This window comes from Microchirus variegatus (assembly GCF_963457635.1).
Source record: "Microchirus variegatus genome assembly, chromosome: 9".
In the NCBI taxonomy this organism is placed as follows: domain Eukaryota; kingdom Metazoa; phylum Chordata; class Actinopteri; order Pleuronectiformes; family Soleidae; genus Microchirus; species Microchirus variegatus.
In genome coordinates, this window is record NC_139810.1 from 10,320,349 (window position 1) to 10,342,275 (window position 21,927).

Genomic DNA, 21,927 nt, shown 5'->3' on the forward strand with positions numbered 1-21,927 from the left:
GGGAAAATTAGTGTATATTATACAGAATACTAAAATAATGAGTTGACAACAAAGGGACAAAGGGATACACAGTATTTGTTCCCCACAACAAGTTATCATATAAGCAATACTTAATTCACAAACTAGCACCTAAAATGCATGTGATATTACAAATGCTGTCAAGTGAACCTTGGACAGGAAACTGTGGTGGGGAGGATGGGATGGGTGGGTAGGACTGAAGAGATGAGAGGAATTTTGAGAGAGAGGAAGAATCCAGAAGGATTAAGGAATGAGGATGAGAACGAAAGAGAACTCTGGATTGCTTTGTTTGACAAAGTGTTTGCCTTGAAAATCACAACACATTTTATTTTTTCCTCTAAATATACCTCTGTATTCAAGCAAATACTAGTACTCTTCTGTACAAAGCCAAAAAACCGGTCTATGCATATTTGACATTTAGGGAACGGGAACTGAAACTCTGGAGTGTTTCAGTTCCCAAAACTCTGGAGTGTTTACTGTTTACTACTTGGAAACAGGAACTGGAGGTTCCGGTTTAATGTTATATCAATTTTGTTAAAAAATAAAACAGAGCCCATATACATTTCTGATATTAATTGCCAGAAACAAGTCTGTCAACCTGATCGGGATCCAATGCGGCTCTGTTTTTATTTACAATATTACCCATGGATGAGAACATACGATCAGAGCCCACAAATGTCCCTGGCACACTCTCTTGCATCCCATGTTCAACAATGTCAAATTTTCGAATTAAAGGTGACAGCACTAACCTTAAAGTAATCCAGTGTGAGCCTGGCCCAACCTATCTTTATTTCTCAGTCATGGTTTTGAAAAAAAAAAACCTTTCTCATGACATGTACGAGTGTCAAAGGTTGTTTGTCTTGGTTGTAAGTTTTAATTAGGTGCCCTGAGGTTTGGGACTGCAGTCTCAGTTGTGTTGACCCAGCTAACCTCAATCCTATAGCACTCAAATCGGGCAGAGAAGGGTCAGCCAACTGCCTGGAATCCTAAGGCCTGACTGGCACAAGGCCGTAACTTCAACTTATACAAAAAAAGCTACTTTTTACAGGGGTGCTTACTTTTTTCTTATGTATAAAACCCAACTCCTCTAAGATTGTTTTATGTTCTATCCCTTAATATCTGTACTTGATACATTCAAGAAGCAGACAATAAAATAACGCTGCACTGCAAAGAGGTCACACATTACAAAATATACACACATTTACCTTGAAATTGGCAGTTAACAGCTTATTCCTTTTGTTCTGGAACATGCTATAAAATTCAGGCTGTGATTTTTTTTTCTTTTTAAATCAACCGTGGTCTTTTTTATTGAGCTCTCTCGCTCTTCTCCCCGCTAACCCTCTCTTTTAAGATTAGTCAGGCGATTGATTGCTTAACATCACAGTTAACATGAACTTCATTAAAAGAAAGTGCCATTCCAATCAAAATCCTAACAACAAAACTTTTATTATTTCATTCCAAGCCATAAAAACCTGTAAAATCCATTTAATATGACATGTTTGCAATTATGTATTGTAAATTTGACTAATTAAACACATGAGTGCCTGTATTTTCTCAGCTAATGGGGCAGAAATATTCAATAGAAAACAGTGTTACAGGTAGGAATCACTGGGGGAACTGGCAGTAAATCCTCAGATTCAACGTAAACCTCTTATAATGTGTCAAAAGGTCTAAATGAATAAAATTGACTGCAAAATCCCTAAACCACCTTTTCACAACACTGCCTTCTGTATTTGTACATTGCCCTTATATGCCTACATTTAAAATATATAGAACAATTTAACTTATTTTACATGAGCCACCAATAAGAACAGCAAAAATGTGTTTGTAGTGCTTAACAAATCCATTTTTAACCCACTGCTTTGGTATTTGACATTGGCCATCTCCTTCCTTTAAAAACAGCCCTTATTATTCAATTCTAAGTAACCATTACAGCTATAGTAATGCTGTAATGGTTTTTCCCATGAATCAATCAAATGTATTCTTTGTGATAATAGTCTTTCAAAAGATATTTGGATAATCCTCCTGCCCACACACACACAAACGTGATGACCTTATTTATAGGAACTCTGGTGTGTTTTTTTGCAAAATAGCTTCACAAAAAAATACATTCACACACAACACTTTTGGAATGCTTTAGTGACATGACTGTCTGCTCATAGTTGGCATGTGTCATTTAACGGTAACATTTTCACAGTGCCAAAACGGCATTCAAAATGGATCTAAAATATGGCTGCACTCAACTGCTGGATCAGTTTTTTTTTTTTTTTTTTAAAGAAACAGATTTGAGACCGTTCAAACATATCCAAATTTGAGATAAGAAGTGAAAGGCTGAGCCCTGATTTACACTTAATTCTTACTTTATGCAAGCCACCAATAGGAATAACACATATGAGTGACCTGGTTTTAGTCCATCTCTTCCACCCCCCCCCCCTTTTTTTTTTCAAATAAAAACTGCCCTTATTCTTAAATTCCAAGAAGCCATTACAGCTGTAGTGATGTGCAGCACTACTGACACAGACCGACTCATAGCCTTTCCATTTCGAAACTTGTGATTCATCACTAGACAAAAGCCTATAAAACAGGAGATAACACGAATTGGGGGCAGCAATACTGTTATTTATTTCCTCGAAAAATATCCTCCTATGCTCCGTCAGTACAGTCAATCGCCTACATATGGTTGAAAATATGAAGGCCGATGAGTGCAATACAAAACCACCAAAAATATATTTGGAAATTCTACTTTTAGTGGAAATGATTTTGATAAAGATCTACTACAGTATATACAGTACTGTGCAAATGTTTCAGGCACCAGCAGCTGTGTTGTGTTTTTGGTCTGTCAAATTCTGTGATCATTGGAATTTGGAATGAAGGGATGCAACTTAAAGCTGGTCTTATACACTAGCAAGCTGTCAATGAGTTTAACTCATGCAACATGTGTATGTGATGCTCAATCATTTGAATAAACCTGGCGTAATAGACATTTTCTGCACAGTATTGTATAGTGTCAACAGATGTGGAGACTACACAGCCAGGTGGAAAAACTAAACCATATATTTCAGTACCCTTCACCCTCCTGTTTGTCTTTGAGCATTGCAAATAAAAGAAAAAATAAGATATGTTACTTTGAATAAACAGTGACATTCTAGTTACAGGAGGATATGGAGTCACATCTCCCTTAACCCATTAACCAGGTTGGGACATGTACCCTATCTGTGATCTTTATCTGCACACTCACTTCCCAGGGATTTATACCCAGTGACCCTCTGCCCAGTTCATCTCACTCTGATTCTGAAGATTATAGACGGAAAGAAAAAACACCTAAGGCAGTCTCTTTTATATGGTCAGACAGGAAAAACTAAATTGTCAATGCCTGCACAATAAGCTAGCCGAGTGTGAGTGTACTGCTTGATTCAGTCATCCTTTCTGTGTTTATATGTAAAACAACCATTAACATGAAAATAGGCTTTTCCCATAGGCTTAATTTAATATAGGTTTGAGCACGACACCTCACCCCAGGCTGTTGCCATACACACGAGAAAAAAAAAATCTGAGCATCAAAGTGAGCTCTTCACAATGTGGCCTAGATTCTATCACGTTCCCATTTGTGTGGCTAATTCAGAATTCAATTCAAACAACCGCTCATTGAGAAATATGCAGCATTTTAATTTGCTGACTAGCACCGTTTCAGTTCAAATGAGCAACAAAACAATATTAACATGAAAGGTTCGTAATTGGATGCATTTGAGATAAGTAAAACTTAAGGGCATCAAAGATGTGTTATTTGAGGAAATAGTAGGCAATCAAACATAGCTTAACAAAAGAGAACAGATGAAGCAATGTTGACCTCGATAGCCTTGAGCAAACATTTATTGGCGCAATAACCAAATCCACAGTTCAGTTCAGTCCTTGATTTCTTGATTTGCTTCACAACAATTCATTGAGTTAGGAAATGAATGCTTAATGGGCAGCATCTGCAGCAGGTTGAGCTATTGTAGTTTTATTGTCTTGCATAAAACTGTAGATGTTTAGTTTTACAACCATTACACCCCTATTCATTGTACCTCATTACAACCACTCTGCCAAAACAATGGTCTAAGAAAGGCCCACATTGAAAATCAATGTTTCTAAAAAATATGCCTAAATGATTTCACATTGCTCAGCACTAGAGATAATTGTGCCGCGTGGTTAATTAACATTTTTCGACCACAGACCATCCCGAGGCCCTTAACAATTCTGCAAAAGATTTGTACAGAATCCTTATCATATTTAAATTAAAAAGTATTTTTTCCCATAAGAAAATAATAATAATAATAATAATAAACAATTATGACCTCAATAATATGTCAATACAAATAACACACAAAAATTACGTTCATGCCATTAAAATGTTAATGGCATATTTATATTTTATGGGTGATATGGCCAAAAATGTACACACAATTGAGGTTTTCAAACATATACAAATAAATAACAAGAATTATCGCAATAAATGTCAGAAAATGTGTTACTTGGTCCTTGAGAATCGGGGTCAATGTTAAAGTTTACCGACAGACCCTTTTAAATAGGGATGGGAATTTCAGACATTTTGAGTGTCGATTGTCGAGGTCCATGTGTCGATTTTTTTTTCTTTTTTTTTTTTAACAGCAGCAGCAACAGCAGCAATATTCTACAGTGTACTACTTCGTTTTAGGCTCAAAAACATGGCTGTAATATCCAATGTTGACCATCAAAGCAGCGATAATGAAAATGGGGACAAAAAAACCTGCGCTTGTTGTGTCCACCAGAGTGCAGGATCTTGACTGGGTCCCCTTCCTCCATCCTAAACATTAGCGCAAGCTTGTTCGCACTGCACGCACGCACACACGCTTTGACACGCACAGCCACTGGAGAGAACAGCTGTTGTCACCATGTAGGCTAACGTTACAGGTGACTGGCCACACACTCATCCTACAAACCAGCCTTTGCCACCACCATTTTTTTAACCATTTAAATGATTGATATTATGCATTCAATTGCATACGCATCAATTCCAGTGCTTACTCCTAATGATTACCAGTTTTTATGAACAATATCAATTATATTTTACTGAGTGATCATATGGATACATGCAAGTGAGGTAAAGTGAAGTGAGCACCGTATTGCCTGCAGGCTACCAGGTGCTCGCGGGCACCACGTTGGTGACCCCTGTGTTAGAGTAAACAAAAATGATCCAGCACGAGCAGCCAAACACCATTACAAGCTCTCTACAAAGAGACAAAAGTTAATGGAGTATTTCACTTCACAAGCTACTCAGAGATGTATTACTATCATAATAAATGTCATACTGTGGATTTGTTGAGATTTTGATATTGTTACATCTCTAATAAACATTATATAGATGTATATCGAACTGCCATATTGCTACGACTATTTCATCGCCCAGAACCTAGTTTCAAAAGCTCCAGTTTCATGGTTAATTATAAAATGTTCTTATTGGGGGGCAGAATATAATAAATCTTCTTTATTTTCTAACTGTGTTCACTATACACTAAACACTGAAAAATGCCTTACTGATTTTGTGACAGGTCCTTTTATGTATGGTAAACAGTAAAATGATAGAGGCTCGACTGTGGAGCATTTCAGCCCATTTCATACCGAGGCCTGCAAGACTAAGGAGGACAAAACTGCTTACAACCACAGTATCCGTGCTGTCTTCAGTTCAACAGTAGTTAAAACTTGAAAACCATCAAAAATAATTAGGGCTCCGATGCACAGTGGCACTCCGGGCCAATTGAATTGACGTACCACATCCAGCAGCCTCTGGATAGTGCATGAGCTGAATAACAAACATATCCACAAGTCAAGCTTGCTTTGCGATTAGATGTTTCCCGTGTGTTGCCCTCTACACTGTTCGACACAGTGATCATATGTGTGGAGAGAAAATACACAAACCAGCCCAGGTTGAGTTAAAGTGTAACCTGACATGATGACCTTGTGAGCACACTCATTTAAATGTTAGATGGCAGCTACCATGTGCTGTAAAAACCCAGTGTAGGAGTCAACATATTATTGTTATTAGTATGAGATCAATTGCACATGTTCAAATATTGAATTACATTAACAACTATACATGAACAACCTATTTGTGTTCTGATCAAAGAGTTGTAAATAAACAAATAATTGAACAGATATTGAATATCTGACACCGGTCATCAAAAAACAAAACATTATCCAGTACATTTTGGGATGGAAAATAGTTTGAATGAAAAAAAAAACGGCCAATAGCGATTATTAACAATGGTTTAGTAAATAAATAAGTAAATGTTGAACCAATTTTCCGTTTTACCTCTAAATAATGTTTTATCATAATTGCCAAGGACCCTCAAGTGGTGTTCATATATATAAATGAATCGATATCATAAAAAGGTGCTAGAAATCAAGTCTACTTGCCAAAGACAATGTTAGCCAAATAACCTAAACTAAAACGCTAGCAGATCAGAAGCCTGGCATTCTAAACAAGTGACCGTGGTCTAATTAGGAATTGGATTGTTTTTAATTGATAGTTTCTAATGACATAATGTTAACAATAATACTACCTCATTGCAGGGGGTTAAACTGGAGCTATTGGAACGCCTGCGGCATTAAATACATGAAAAGTACCATATATTGGTAAAACCATTTGTAAACAAAACAGTTACCATGTTTCACATTTAACAAAATGAAAAGCACTAAATGCCTGTAAACTGACATAAATCATAAAGTGTGTCCTGCTGCTAGATAGTCTGCCTGTTACTTAGGTGTAATGCAGCTAACCTTAGCTAACTAAAAAAAAAAAAAAAAAAAGCTTTCCTACCGGGCCTGTTTCAGATGTCCCCGTTTTCTGCTGGTTTCAATAAACGAGGCCCCTATAAATGAAAACGCCACCTACGGCGTTCAACCTTGATAAATCATTCAGCAGTTCACACTCGTAACATTCTCTTTATGTGAATATTATACCCCTCAAAAAGGCACATACTTTGAAAATGAGCGAACGCAGAAAGAGGCTGCATTAAATGGTGTACTGCATCTGTCCATAGCGCAGGGATGCACCTGTTTTATTCTAAGCAGAACGAGTAGCGGGTGCCGCACAAACGCCTGGGTCTCAAAATACTGCAGCTAACGTTAGCCAAGCTAGACAATACTCATCATACTGTAAACAACAATATTCTCCACCCGGCCGTGTTAACATGAGTCAGCTCCATCACTGCCAAGCGTGGAAACATCAAAAGTCGAGTAAAAAAAAAGGAGCGGACCGAGCCGTGGTAGCTACCTAGCGGGGCTAACTAACAAGCTAACAAGCCAAGAGTGTATACTGGAGACAAATAAAAACGGTTACCTGCACGATTAGCGTTTACGTGTGCCTGGGTTAATTCTGTGAAATGACAAGACTTAAACAACGTTGAGGGGGTGACATGTTTCGCAGTGATGGAGTTACGAACAGCGACTGAACCAAAAATTCAAACTGACCTTGTTAACGAGCTAACGTTAGCTAACTCGCTCTGTAATGTCTCCTCTTCTGGCCGGGGAGGGAGCGCCGCGGAGACTTCCAAAACGCCATCAAACATGCGCTTTCTCCTGAGAGACACGGGAAGATTTACAGTCGTTTAGCGAAACAGCGTTGCTGTGCACAGTCGAGGGAGGAGATATTCCTGTGATTTGGGTGAATCTACAGCGGCTTCACCGCTCTGTGCTGTGATAATGTCGGTAGGCAGTGGCCACCCCTCCCTTTCTGCCTCTGTACTCTGTGCAGACAGGTCTACAAGTGGAACTCGGTGGAGTTAAACCAGCATAACTCCACCTCTCCTTTATTTGGAGACACGCAGGTGAACAGATAAAAGTGCTGTTACTTCCCCATCTTATTTTCTATTAGTCTACTTAGTTTACTTTCATACTGCCACACACCAACCTACCTAAAAAAACACTTCCTGCCTGCATACTACCCGCCAACATTCATACAAATGTCTTAAATGGGACGCAGTGTTAAATACTACCACATACCTATGTACCTAATTACCCACCTACCCACCCATCTACTATCCCACATACCAGAGACATTTCAAAGGAGCTTGGGGCCCTACATCATACCAGAACAACCTCCCCCAAATTAAAAGCCTCTGCTATTTTGTGTACATGAATAATGTGGACAGAATTTACAAGCCATTTGATTGACCACCAGCCATCCTAGGTGTATCCTGGGTGTTCTTTTGATGGTTGATGGGTTGACACACCCAAAATTATATTTGCAGCTCTGGGGCATTGATATAGTATGTCCATCTCGATTTCTCCACATCAGATTACTCGTACAATTTGCTTTTACTAAATAATTTGAGCTTACTCTCAATGGAAAACACAACCGGTACCATAAGCATGTGTCCCGTACATAGCATTAATAAGATTTAAGGGAGTTCTTGGGGCGGCGGTCCCTCTCAGGTCAATGCCCCTGGCAAATACCTGCTTTGCCTATCCTGTTACAGCGCCCCTACTTAACCATTACCAACCCGCCCTTTCTACTCCAGTGTTAAACTGGGTGACCTAAAGGCAAATAGGCTTAAAGAGGTGAAAGGTAAAGATACTCACTGGCAGTGCTCCTTTGTTGCCTCCAGCAATAAGACATCTTTGGCATTTTACTGCTCAACACCATTTAGTAAACAGTATGTGGCTTTTATAAGCTTATACTTTTATGACCTTGAAACAATTGCCATGATTTATTCATTTTCATGGTGTAGTATTGTAAAAGAATATTTCTATTAACATTTATGACTGTGGGAAAGTTGCCCTGGGTGAATTTGTTCAACGTAGGATGCAGTGTTGTTCCTTTTATTATACTAGAAGGACAAAACAAACATCTACACAGTAGAATAAAGACAGAGGAATAAACATACTATTTAATTTCCTTGCCACCACCCCGTGTTTCAGCATCTCCTGCCATAACGGATTACTTATTGTTGTTGTTGTTGTTTTTTCAGAATAAAGTAAGCAATAAGTGAATTTGAAATTAATTCATAATTTGTAACGTGAAAGATTAGCTGTCACCGATATAAATGTGACTTATTATATGTGACAAGTTAAAGTTGGTAGTTGCTTCTCAAGTGCTGGCCTTTCTCAAATAACAATTTAATGCAATCCATAAATGTCAGCTCTTCATAGCAGGCATATCCGAAAAAGGCTTCACAGAGAATGAGCTTACTTTATTTCAGGACAACAAATATTATGATTCAGCACAGTATGTAGCAAGGACATTGTCCAACGTATACACATGGTGTGTTCAGAAAACATTAATGATGAAGTTATTCTATAACCCAACCCCATAGCCTTTCCTGTCCTTCACATGCACAGTGAAGGCTAATAACTCTGTGCAGTCTGTGCTGTTTTATGAAAGTGTGCCTCAGGGATGAAGATTAAAAACATCAAGGCATTTCAAATTGTCCTACAGTGGCCGTAACAATTGAGGTCGTAATACCCAAGATTTTTTAACCTTGAACCTGAAAAAAAAAATGCAAGTAACACCATTTCTGCTTTGTCAATGGTTGGTCTGACCAGTGGTGTTTTTTTGCCCAGTGCATAAAATGTATTACAGTAGCCCATAATGGACAAACTAAACAACTTTTGAGATGTGATGTTAAATGAGGGCTCCAACAATTATGTGCTGCTAAATGTTACACACTGTACCTTTAAGTTCAATGGTGAGTGAACGATTTTCAGGCGCTAATAAAATGAAGCAAGACTGACTAGATATCGTCTTAGTGTTGCACTGTGTAACTGGAGCAACGGTAGCCCAGTAGTACAGTGAGTTGTCTCTGAACTGGATGTTTGTGGTTTTGATTCTCGGCTCCGCTACGCGCCAATTTGTCCTTGGGTGTGAGTGAATGCTTTGAGTCAGCAAGAGTAGAAAAGGGCTTTGTAAATACAGAACATTTACCGTTTAAATGACGTCAGAATTTAGATCTGTTGTGTGTTGCAGTCCCACTTTTGGTGATCAGCGCCAAGTCACTTGACACAGGAGTGGATGTCAATAAAACACATATCCACTGGTCAAAAACCCATTAAAACCAGAGATCATGTTTATTTTGACCAGTGGGGATGTGGTATTAGATTGTACAAGTATGTTCAAGTTGTGAGCCAACACATCCAACTTTTCTAAAGTCACTTTTGAGATGAGACAAGTTGAAGTCTAAAGGTTATATTTGTTCAAAGATTGCTTATTCGCTGTTTGAACAGGTGAAAAATGACATCAGTGTTTGCACTTACCTTAAAAACATTTCTTAGGTGCCACACACACACAAGGTCATGTTGTCACCAAGCACATATTGGGAACTGTTTGCTTTCTCTCAACAAAAAAGTAATAGTGTGTGTTGATTTGGTATTTTTGAGTTGAGTAGAAGATAGAATTACGATGGAATCAATATCTCTGCCAAGGCCCTGTTTGTCTGTCTGTTTGTGCGCAGCATAACTCAAAAGTAAAGGACGGATGTTGATGAAACTTTCTAGTTTATGGCCAGAGGGAGAAATAATTCAGTTGTCGTGGTTTTTAACCGGTGTTAACCTTGTGAGATAACGTGTGTTGACTCTAGGACTGGGACACTGGGAAACTTAGGCTTGCCCTTGTGTTTCCTATGGATGTTATTGATGTGGTGTGTTGTGCACCTTAGCAGAAAAGGCTTATCATAAGACCAGTTTGCACATTAGGTCTCAGAGAAACGCTTGACTGCTGACTAAAGGCAGCTGTGAAAGTGGCCACAAGATGCAAGCATGTGAGGGTTCAAGGGTTCAAACATCCACAGATGAAAAGCAGTTTGAAGTATTTTTAGTAGATGTTTAATCCATCTACCCATTATCTACACCACTTATCCTTTTAGGGTCACAGGGAGAACTGGAGCCAGCTGTTATTGAGTGAGAGGCAGATACACCCTAAACATATCAGCAGTAATCACACGGCCTACATATAGAAACATATAACCCTTTACATTCACATACAGTCAGTGTAGAATCTCCAATTAGCCTAAGACCAATTTTATATGCCTTCTGATGATGGGAGGAAACAGCAGTACCCAGAGAAAAGTACAGGCCGGGTCGAGCTTGGGGATGAGCAATACAATACTCAGTTTTGTATTTGTCTGATTATATTGATCAAGCTTACTGGATTGGATGTCAGAAAAAGAAACGCAAAACATCCCAAACCCCAAACATCAAATAAATACAGCTCAGACCTGTTTATTTCTTCTTAATTGTGTAGGAGAATATCTATGAATGGTTCTCAGTCATCCAGGTCATAGTCATCTACTGTAGTTACCTGTATGAAACTGCACTTGCTTGAAGTAACTTTGAAAACTTGACTCTATTGGTATTGGTAGATACTAAAGGTTGTGATATTGGTATTGGACACAAAAAATGGGAAATGGCATTGAACTGGTTGTGGTTAGCACTCTTGCCTTTGCAACAAGAAGACCCAGGTTGGTGCAAGGGCCTTTCTGCATGGAGGTTGCATGCTCTCCCCTTGTATTTGTGGGTTTTCTCCGGGTTCTCTGGCTTCCTCCCACAGTCCGAAAACATGCAATATGGGGATTAGGTCAATTGGACACTCTAAATTGACCGTAGGTGCGAGAGTAAGAGTGAATGGTTGTTGGATGGATGGATTGTATTGAACCGGTTGTGGGTCTGTGCCACAAAAAGACTGGCAACATTCTACTTTGCGGCATTGCAAAGAGTTACTTTAAACCTCACACAGAGTGGTCCTGTTGCACATACATGTGAGTTATGGAGGTCTACTTACATACATTAACTTGTTTTTATGGTCAAAAACCTCCTTGTTGCTGTAAACGAGCTGATAGAAATCTGTCTTTTCTGACGCTCTCCTGAGCTGTGATATTTCAGACTCAACTCTCACACCCAGAAGACAGTGTTGTGATTGGCCAGCCAGCGTAGAGCCTTCCCAACTGTCTTGTGATTGGCCAATACCCGGTAGTGACATATTCAGCACACCCGCTCTCAGAAGCGCAGCTCCCCCCTCTGGAACGGTGGATGCACTGCTACTCATTATCAAAACATTGTTTTAACAGTGTTTAAAAATAGCTTCTTCACGACTCCCCGCCGCAGTCCCTTTTATGACTTTGACCCGGAGTCAGACCCAGAGTCAGAAGACACTGTCGCTCGTGAAACACCTCCACAACGGACGTTATTCTTCTTCTGCGGTTCAATGTACGCAACCGGATGTGCCCGGACTAGTGCCCGGAGCAGGAGGATCTGCTGTGCCCGGAGCAGGAGGATCTGCTGTTCCGGAGAACCGTGTTTACGTAACCGGACCGGGTTTTTTCAGAGATCTCGCTGAGCCGAGATTACAATAAAACACAGTGTTCTCAGCAGTGGCTGAACTGTTTGTTTTGAACCTTCAGGGCTTCTTAAACAAGGTAATTGTAAAAACATTGTAAGAAAAAAAATATTAAAAAAAATATTTGTAAAGGGTGTCAGCATAGAAATCAAGAGGGTAGCAGCCTATTATGCCTACTGTTAAAGTCATTATCGGGGGATCTGGCGGATATCTGATAAAAAGCCACCAATATCCACAGATATTAAATGAATTAACAAATATTGTGCCAATAATATCGTGCATCCCTAAAAGAAATGATAGTTTAACAATCTTAGTTTTTCTTGGGTTCAATTTGAAATGTTAGTCCTGGTTTGTGGACCAGCCATGAAAATGTCTGTCATGCATTCTACACTGCAAATCATTTCTCAATTTCACTGTTTTATTTGATTTAATTGGCGATATTTATTTGTGTGTATATGAATTCACCGGTTATATAAGCCTTTATTATTACGGTTTTAAAAAGGTCATGAACTCCAGTGGGAACAATACTTGAAAGAGCAGGGAAAAGAAAAAAAGGAGCAACAGCTCTTGACTCTCTTGACAATGTCTTGATTGACGGGCAATGCTGAGGAAGAGGAAAAGGAAGTAGGCACCACAGTAAAAACAAAAAAGAAGTCCTGACATGAAACAGTGATCAGAGATGTCACTACTGTCAAATAAAGCTACCAAAAAGAAAACTGAGAAAATGGCCATTTTTATCCTTTGCTTTGCCAAGAAATGGCACTGAAAATATTTGTGTGAAATATGCAGTGCCATTTATGCGATGCATAATCTTACGGGAGCAAAAAAAGAAAAGGAAAAAAAGACTTTACAAGGCAGCAGAGAAAGGGCATTCATAGCCTGGCAAAATCCTCGGCAATCCTGATTAGGAATGTTAAGATAAAGATACAGAGTCTGTCTTTAGCGGTCCACAGACCTGTCACTCATCTGAATCCCCCAGCCTGCACGGCGACACTGTGAAAAATAATCACATGCATGTCGTGACTGCATGTAGGGTATCTAAAGTAATGTCCCATTTAAAGTGAACATGCACAGGTAATTTCCCTAACACAAAATAATCACAAGAAAATAATTTATTATCTCGTACACAGACGCTGCATGGATTCATTTTTTTTTTGTTTTTTTTAAACCCCTGATTTAATTTACACATTACAAAACCTATTCAGGGTAATGAGAATCTTTCCTGTGATCATATTACGCCTCCTAATTGTCTCTAAATCCAATGAATACATCATCGGCACAGACATACTGTATGTAAATTGCATCAATGTCTGCTGAGATGAAATACATGAATTTCCCTATCGCGGTTGCTGTTCCCCTCCTATTGTTTACACTTGAGGCATATTATGGATGAGGGATTTCCATTGGAAATGCAACACCCTGCTCTCATTCACACACACAACAACAACAACAACACAAAAAAACACCTGCAGGTCTACTATACCATGATAGCCCCACTGCAGACGGGGCTTTGATGTGATTGCACATATCAATCTGACTCTTGATGTGTAAGCACAGAGCGAGACAGAGAGCGGATTAGGAATCAGCTGACTCCCCACATTTTCTTCCAAGTGACTTATTAGAGGGGTTATTCTGAGCAGACTGCTGGGCTGCTGAGGGGATTGTCTGAATAGTGAGACCCTGAATGGAGCCAATCTCCCCTCTCTCCCACGAAGCTATATTACTTTAGACAGGCTTTCTCCGGCTTTACTCAGTGACAACGGAAGGAGGATTTTTTCTTCCTTTGGTGCTCACAGATTTCTCTTTTGTAAACACAATTCTTCCCTGAGACGTCATTTGAAATATCTGCCCTATAATAGTTTTTTCTACCTGTCATGAAGAGATAGCATGGTACAGTGTTTTTGCAGGACCATTTGATTAATATCAGTGTTGTCACACTTCAAAGAACATTGTAGGAACACACCAATTACCTGTTCTGTTTTTTGGTCTCCAGACAGTGTCTGCTTACAGCATCATTTGTTGTATTAGGCTGATAATAGAACAGGAATGAGAAGGATTTGCTCGGTTCCTACAATATTCTTATTCATGCCTGCCCTCTGGTTATCTCTTCTCAATGCTCGGCACAAATGAGGTTTTCCAAGCGCTACCATTGGGACGTGAATATGTTTATGGTGAAATTGATTGTTAGAGAGCCACTTCATCACTTTATGTTGAAAGAAGTCAGTTTTCTTAACCAAATATTACGCGACATTAAAATGCAAATTGGAACTTGTAGTTTCATCCGGTCCCCATTTAAATGTATCTCTTTGTAATTTAATCCAAGACTCGCTGAGGCCATTTAACTGATAATTCACAATTTACACAACATAATTAATCCATGACCAGAGAACCCAAAAGCAATTACAGTGCAGTCGTCATTAGCATTTCCGTACTTTTGACCAGTCACACATCAAGCAACTGCTTTACAAGGTAAACAAGCAGCTCTCAATGAAGGTTCTTGATCAATGGATGTCAGAGGGAAAGCCCATAATGGCTTCTGTGAGTGGGGTAATAGTTCTGTTATCAAAGACAAACTGGCCTAATGTCTCTGAGAGATATTAAGAAGACATCAGCAAATACAGAAATCTGCAAATGGCATGGCCGTAGGATGACCCTACAAGCAAATCAAATAAAAAACCGAGTAAGCTGGGCAACTCTTTAGCAACCACCAAGACTAAATTCCAAAAATTACCTAAGGTAACACAGAAAGTTAACAAGTTGAATAAAGACAAGTTGCTTACTTTACTTTAATTGACCTCATTTTATTTAATAGTTACCATTTAAAGTGTTTCCTTAATGTTTGTCAACCATCTTCTTTATTTCAGTGACAATGTAATGTTTTTCGTTGGTTTCCATTCAAATTTTTCAACAGTTTTGCAAAAGAAAATGTGCATTTAATTGATTTTCCATGCGCTGCTGTTTGGTGAACACTGGGAATTCAGCAAGGTAAGCAATAGGCGTTACAACATTTTAAATTGCAGAAGTAGCCTGGATAGTGTGTTCCACTTTCAAGAGGCGTGACTAATGGACTCAGATCAAAATGCCTCTGTATGCAATTGAATAGACCTACAACCAATAAGACCAATGATCCAGTATCAACAAACGTGTTTGTGGTAGTTTTCTAGGAGCGATGGTTATCTTGTAATGATGTCTAACGAATGTTGCCCAGGGGGAACTCCGTGAAGCAATACTCTTAAAATGAAAGCAACAGCCGCATCAAAGGACAGCTGCTCTTCGGTGGCCGCCATGTTCGATGTATTTCGTATATCCATTAGACATCGCTTTTATATCAGCGTGGTGTTATTCTGAAGTTGGCCAAAATGGCGTCATTGCCAGACCTGCATGTCTGCAGAGTGAAATCAAGTCGCTGGCAGACGTGACTGGGTTTGTCCAGGCTGCCAGAGAAGGCACAATAACATGGTGCCACTTGATGTCATACTGTAAATTAGCAGTGACAACTCAGTCATGTGATTTCTGAATGTCATACTATTTTCACTGAATCAGTTTCTACATGGACTTATTCACACTCACCTTTTATTCATACTCCAACATATCTCTATAGTTCAATATTTGTTTTTGGAGATTTCTTTGTTTCCATTCAGTTCTTTGTTTGTTTTTTATGGAGACCCAACTTATGACTTAAGAATCAGTTTAGTAATAGCTTGATGCTGAGCAATGGGAATGATGTGTGATAGAAAAAACGATGTAATTGCATCACTTACACTTGTTGTATACTTATGGTAGTCAAGACTGGAAAAGAGAATACATGCTATAATATCTGTCTGTCAGGGATATTTTTGACTTTATGCATGTTGTGATATCTCTAAAAGTGTGTATGAAGAATGAAATGCTTAACCAAGGTATTGGAATGTTCCAGAATGAAGATGTTTGATGTTTACAGTAAGACGGTGCCATCCTGTCCCAGCTCAGGGATAAGATGGAGCTTGAGAGTCTCCAGTCGTCCTGATATGACATATGTTGACGTGGACTGTAATCTATCTCTAATCTCTGTGATTGTGCTTAAAGGTTCTTGGTCAGACTGTTTACATGGGAGCTGAAACAGGCATCTTCTCTGAATGTTCTATTTTGCAGTGAACTATTATATGACTATATTCCTAACTTAAAGCTGCTGTGCGTCAGTTTCAAATTTAAATTATTGTCCATTACTTTCACTCAGGGCCTCAAATATCAGTGTTTCATCCTCAAGGAAACAGGTTTTGAGAGACCTGAAATGGTACTTTTTGAAAATGAAAAACCAAATGTCACCAATTGAGTGGAAAAATCGCAAAACGACACCTTTGCAAGGCAAGGCAAGTTTATTTATATAGCACATTTCAACAAGGCATTTCAGAGTGCTTTACAATAAAAAAGAAAGTGGAATACAGCAACATAAAAGATATAACAAGCACAATAAAACACAATAAAAACATTTGAATAGAGAGGTAAAAGAAAGAGGGGAGAAAAAGAAATTAAAAGTTGCAGTTAGGACTGAGGTGCAGCAGTGATGATCATTTTATTTTTATTTAAACGCAGTGGCACAGAGGTAGGTTTTCAAGGTCCATTTTGCTTTGTTGTTTGTTCCATATTTGAGCCATAAAAACTGAGAGCAGCTTCCCCATGTTTAGTCCTGGTTTTGGGGACACAGATGACCTTAGTGGTCTGGATTGTTCATAGTGAGCCAGCAGGTTACAAAAAAACATTCAGTGCCTTATAGACTAACAGCAATATTTTAAAATATATTTTGTACCTTGAGATAATTAATGTTGTGATTTGACACTATACAAGTAAAATTGAATTGATTTGAATATTTTGGCAGACATTGTGTTTTCATGTAGACAGCCAATCAATACAGATTAAGCTTATGAGCTCCACACTTCTTTCTCAGTGTCTCCTGGTGACACTCAATGTAGTACCAGCAAAGCAAGATGGTTGTGACAGCTGAAAGCCCTAAGAAGCCCAAATGAAAAGTTTGAGAACTTGATTCTACTGATAAAACAAACAAAAAAAAGATTGCATATTCAGCAGTTTGACGGGATAACCAATTGGGAAGTGGAGGGGTGCAGTTGGTGCAAAATCACTTAGACTTGCGTCCTGTGGAGAAGGTGGGCATTGTTTTGGTAATTACTCTGAATTCCTCAGGAGGGCTTCAGGAGTTATGCACCGTGGCTTTAAGTTTTACAACTATAATGACCTTCCCCATGCAGCTGCACTTTGCCAAACATTATACACACTGAACATCAGCATGTTCAAATGGTCTCTGTGAGCATATTAGCATGCTGATGCTAGCGTTTAGCACAAAAGCACCACTGTGCCTCTTATTCTTATTTCCCATAGGCAACCTTAGGTGTCAGATTTACCTACAGTGTGCAGCCTATATATCTGGGAAAGTCCAATCCGTGCACAGAGTGACTGTTCCATGTAACCCGACTCCATGTCCTCTCCTGTTACCTCTAGATAATGATCACCTTTGTGCTATTTCTCTCCACGACAGGCTAACAGATTCATTAACCAGCCTGAATTTGTAAGGTTTCAGGAATGTGCTCCAGTTTTGTCCATTGGAGACTGGCGTGAGTGCCAGTCCATTTGTGACTGGCACTCACACCTAACATGGCAGGCATTTGAGTCTCAGAAGTCAGTTTGGGCTGCCAAATGTGTGGTGCAGCCCTTCTGCTATATAACTGGCCGAGGCCCAGGGCTCAGAGAGGGTGGAAATGGGGAGAGAGTGAGGAAAAACCCAACATTAGGTCCCAGGTGTGCACTTAACGCCACCTGTCAATTCAAGCCCGGGGTGAGGTAGGCTACAAGTTAGATGAAATCATGACACAGAATGGAGGAGGATACATTTCAGCCTGCAATATAGCCTGGCTAGTCATGTGACTGCAGACTGGGAATGAATGAGTCAACTGCTGCAGGAATCACAGCCACACATCCACCCAGGTGTTATGTGTGTGAGGGAGAGTGTGAATTAAATCCAGACTGGGGAGTATCACGATAATCCCATGCTTGTCATCCACAATAATAGACAACGAGGAGAAAAGAAAAACAGTGGCATTCAGGGAGAAAAAAATGGCAGCATCTGAAACTGCTTATTATGTCTCTCCCCATATCCACCCACTGCTTGGTCCAAGGCTGAATGTGCTGCTCAGCTCTCACACAGGGACTCACTGCGATACACAGCAGAGTTCTCAGTACACAGTGTACTACTGATGCCAATGCACTGTGATCCAAATCCGTCGGCACTGTCTCATTTAACAGATAAGGGGCTAATCTACAGGGTGGGCAGGAGACAGACCTACAAATACAAGGCCCCTCTTGTTGTTCCCTCACCATTCTCCACATTCCTGGAATCAGTACAGACATGTGCAGACAAACAAACCTTGAGGATCTTTATTCTTTATCCCCTTGAGCTCAGACATGCTGTGATTGAATGCAAATCACAATGCATTTGTTCTGTCTATCCTCAGGAATTGCTTTTTGAAGTGTTGACCTTAGAGAGAAAACACACAATGCTTGCGTTAATCAACATGTCCAACATGGAAATGTTGGTTGGACTAAATCGGCAACTGGAATTCCTAAGTTATAAAGCATATTTAAATAATAATATGGACATATATTGTTAAGACCTGATGAAACAAAACCCAGTTCATTTTTTTTTACATAAATCTGGAGGCTTATCTGGTCAATCTGGTATTGAACAAGTGATAAACATCTCAACATTCACCAACAAAGAATGCTCTCTTTGAGTGACAAAATGCCTAAAAAGTTCAAAATAAGCAATCTGATGTTACAATACAAACAGTGTGGTATTATTTAACATTGCTAAGTCTTTGATACAGTAAATGTGAGATCTGATGCCTGGCCCTGACCGCCAACCTAGTAGCACTTGCTATGTTAGTTAGCTTCCACTGAAAATATGCAGAAACATAATGCATGACACAACAAAGGGTTAAAAGCTGATGAATAAACAATGCTTTCAATAATTAAAGCCCAGGGCACAGAAACAGGAACAAACTGGCACGCTAACCAGCTTTCTCACAGCATGTTTCCTGTAAACTGTTTTTGTCCTTTTGTCAGCATAGTTGCACAACATTTCAGCCCTTTATCTCTCATGTCAACAATTTATCACTCCAAATCATGAAGTTTGTACAGAACATGCGGTAATTATGAAGTTGCTGCAGTGTGAATCTTACTTTTAAGTACTGTTTGAAGTTGCAAATGTATCTCTAATTAAATATGAGTATGCTTTCCTTTCCATATCAGTTTTCAGGAAACACAGACAGACACCTTTATGGTTCAAACATTGACTCTCAGCGCTTATAACTTCAAAGTATTTGGTGTTGCCACACTGTTGTGATATTATGTACAAGTACAGTATTGTGCTTGAGCACAGATCTCATTACCTGCTGCTTCCCCACATCAGTGCACTTTCAAGATCAAAAGCTGTTTGAAGGCACTCTTCATACCTGATACATGAGACTCAGCAGGTCGCACTGTCTCTAGTTAAAGTTATAATCACAAGCTTTGATGGAGTCCTGGAACCATTAATTTGGTCTGTCTCTATTTAATAAAAACAAATTTCAAAGTTCAACCTGCTCCATTCTGTATTTATCTAATCTTATGTAGTAGCACTGCAACCTTGTCTCCCCCAAATAATACAATACAGTTGCCATCAGGTTTTTTAAGGGACATATTTTCTGTTTACTTACTTATGTATACAGTACTTGTGTTGTTTTTGCTGAAATGAGGATGATGGTAACCATTTCTTGGTTAAGAATGTGGCTATCTATAGCACCTGGTTAGGGCTAACATTTAACATTCAAGCATTTAGCAAACACTTTTATTCAAAGCGGCTTACAAGAGAGGAATAAGCTGCATGCTTCATAGAAAAACTTCATGTGTTCCAAAATGTAGATAATGAATTTAATAAATGGGTCACACGGTTAGTGTAGTGGTTGAAATGACCTGGGGGCCAATACGCATCTATTGTCGTCAAGATGGGGCCGGCCTAGAGAACAAAAAGTGGTGAAAAAAACAACTGTTCACAATATTGCATCATGATACTTAATAATACCATTTATGATGCAAAATCAATGTATTAATATCAAAAACAGACATTTTAAATTACATAAATAATAGTGTGGACAACTGTAATTCAAATTCGTACCAGGAGGTGTTTCGGCCACTGCCATTCGTGGCTCGGGCCCTAACAAGTGTATTTATATATGTAATTGAATGTTGTATATGATACATTTAATAAGGGGATAATTATGACCAAATGTCTTATTACTACTGTTATAATAAACATTGCTAGCAAACATATATTATAGACTATCACCTCGCTGGCAGCTGTGCCTCAGCTACACACTGTGTTTAAAAGACGGTGAGGTCGTGGGCCATGTTTTCATTATTACATGATATTAAGTGGGGGGCCGCATGTAATCGATTGCGGGCCGCATGTGGCCCCCGGGCCGCCAGTTTGAGACCCCTGCTCTGAATTGACCGTAGGTGTGAGAGTGTGAGTGAATTGTTGTTTGTCTCTATATGTGGCCCTGCGATGGACTGGCGAACTGTCCACGGTGTACCCCGCCTATCGACCTACGTCAGCTGAGATAAACAGCACCCCCAGCGACCCTCCTGTGGAGGATAAAGTGGTAGATAATGGATGGATGGATGAAATTTAATGAATGAAGTGGAATAATTCTGAAAATAAGTAAATAGGACAGTTGAATAATTTAAAGAAGTAATCAACAATAAAATAAGAAAGGTCTGAACCAATATTTTGATTATCCCCTGATATTTACCCATACCTGGTGCATGGGCAGGATTTGGTGGTGATCCTTGTGTGGAGAACCTTCTAGGAATATTTATCATCTTGTTCTATGTATGTAAACTGGTCTTGAACTCTGCTCTGCAGCTTGGCAGATTCCTCACCTTGTTCCACTCCTTCATCTGCTGAGAAAATTGTCTCAAACACTTGTGGAAATACATTATGTTCCTCACAAAAAATATATACTCTAGAATGCTGTTTAGCTGAGTGGGAATGTCATTTGTCAGTGTGAGGGTCAGAGCATTGCCATCCTCAGGCACTTCCAAACTGTTCTCATCTGTGGTTCACTTTCTTTCTCACTCTCTTTCACTGATGGTGGAAGAAGTTGTCAAATGCTATGAGATCATGATGCTCCCTCTCAACCTCCAAGAACCTCTTGAAGACCTATTCCTCACACCTCTAGCACTTCATTACCTTGGACCCCGTTATGACCTGGTTTTAATGTTGTGTTCCATTTCCATTGGAGCGTAGAGTGATGTCACGCCCGAGTTCAGCGTCTTCAAATTGGAAACACAAACGCATCTTAGGCTAGCCATTGTTTGCAATACCGGTTGATAACAACGCTGTCTCATGGTATTTGCACACATGAAAACTGTAACATGTCTACAGTTATAATTTAAACAGTGCTGTGTGTACTATTAATTTACTGTGAAACACATATATGACAAAAGTAGCAGTGTTTGTGTGGAGACCGACA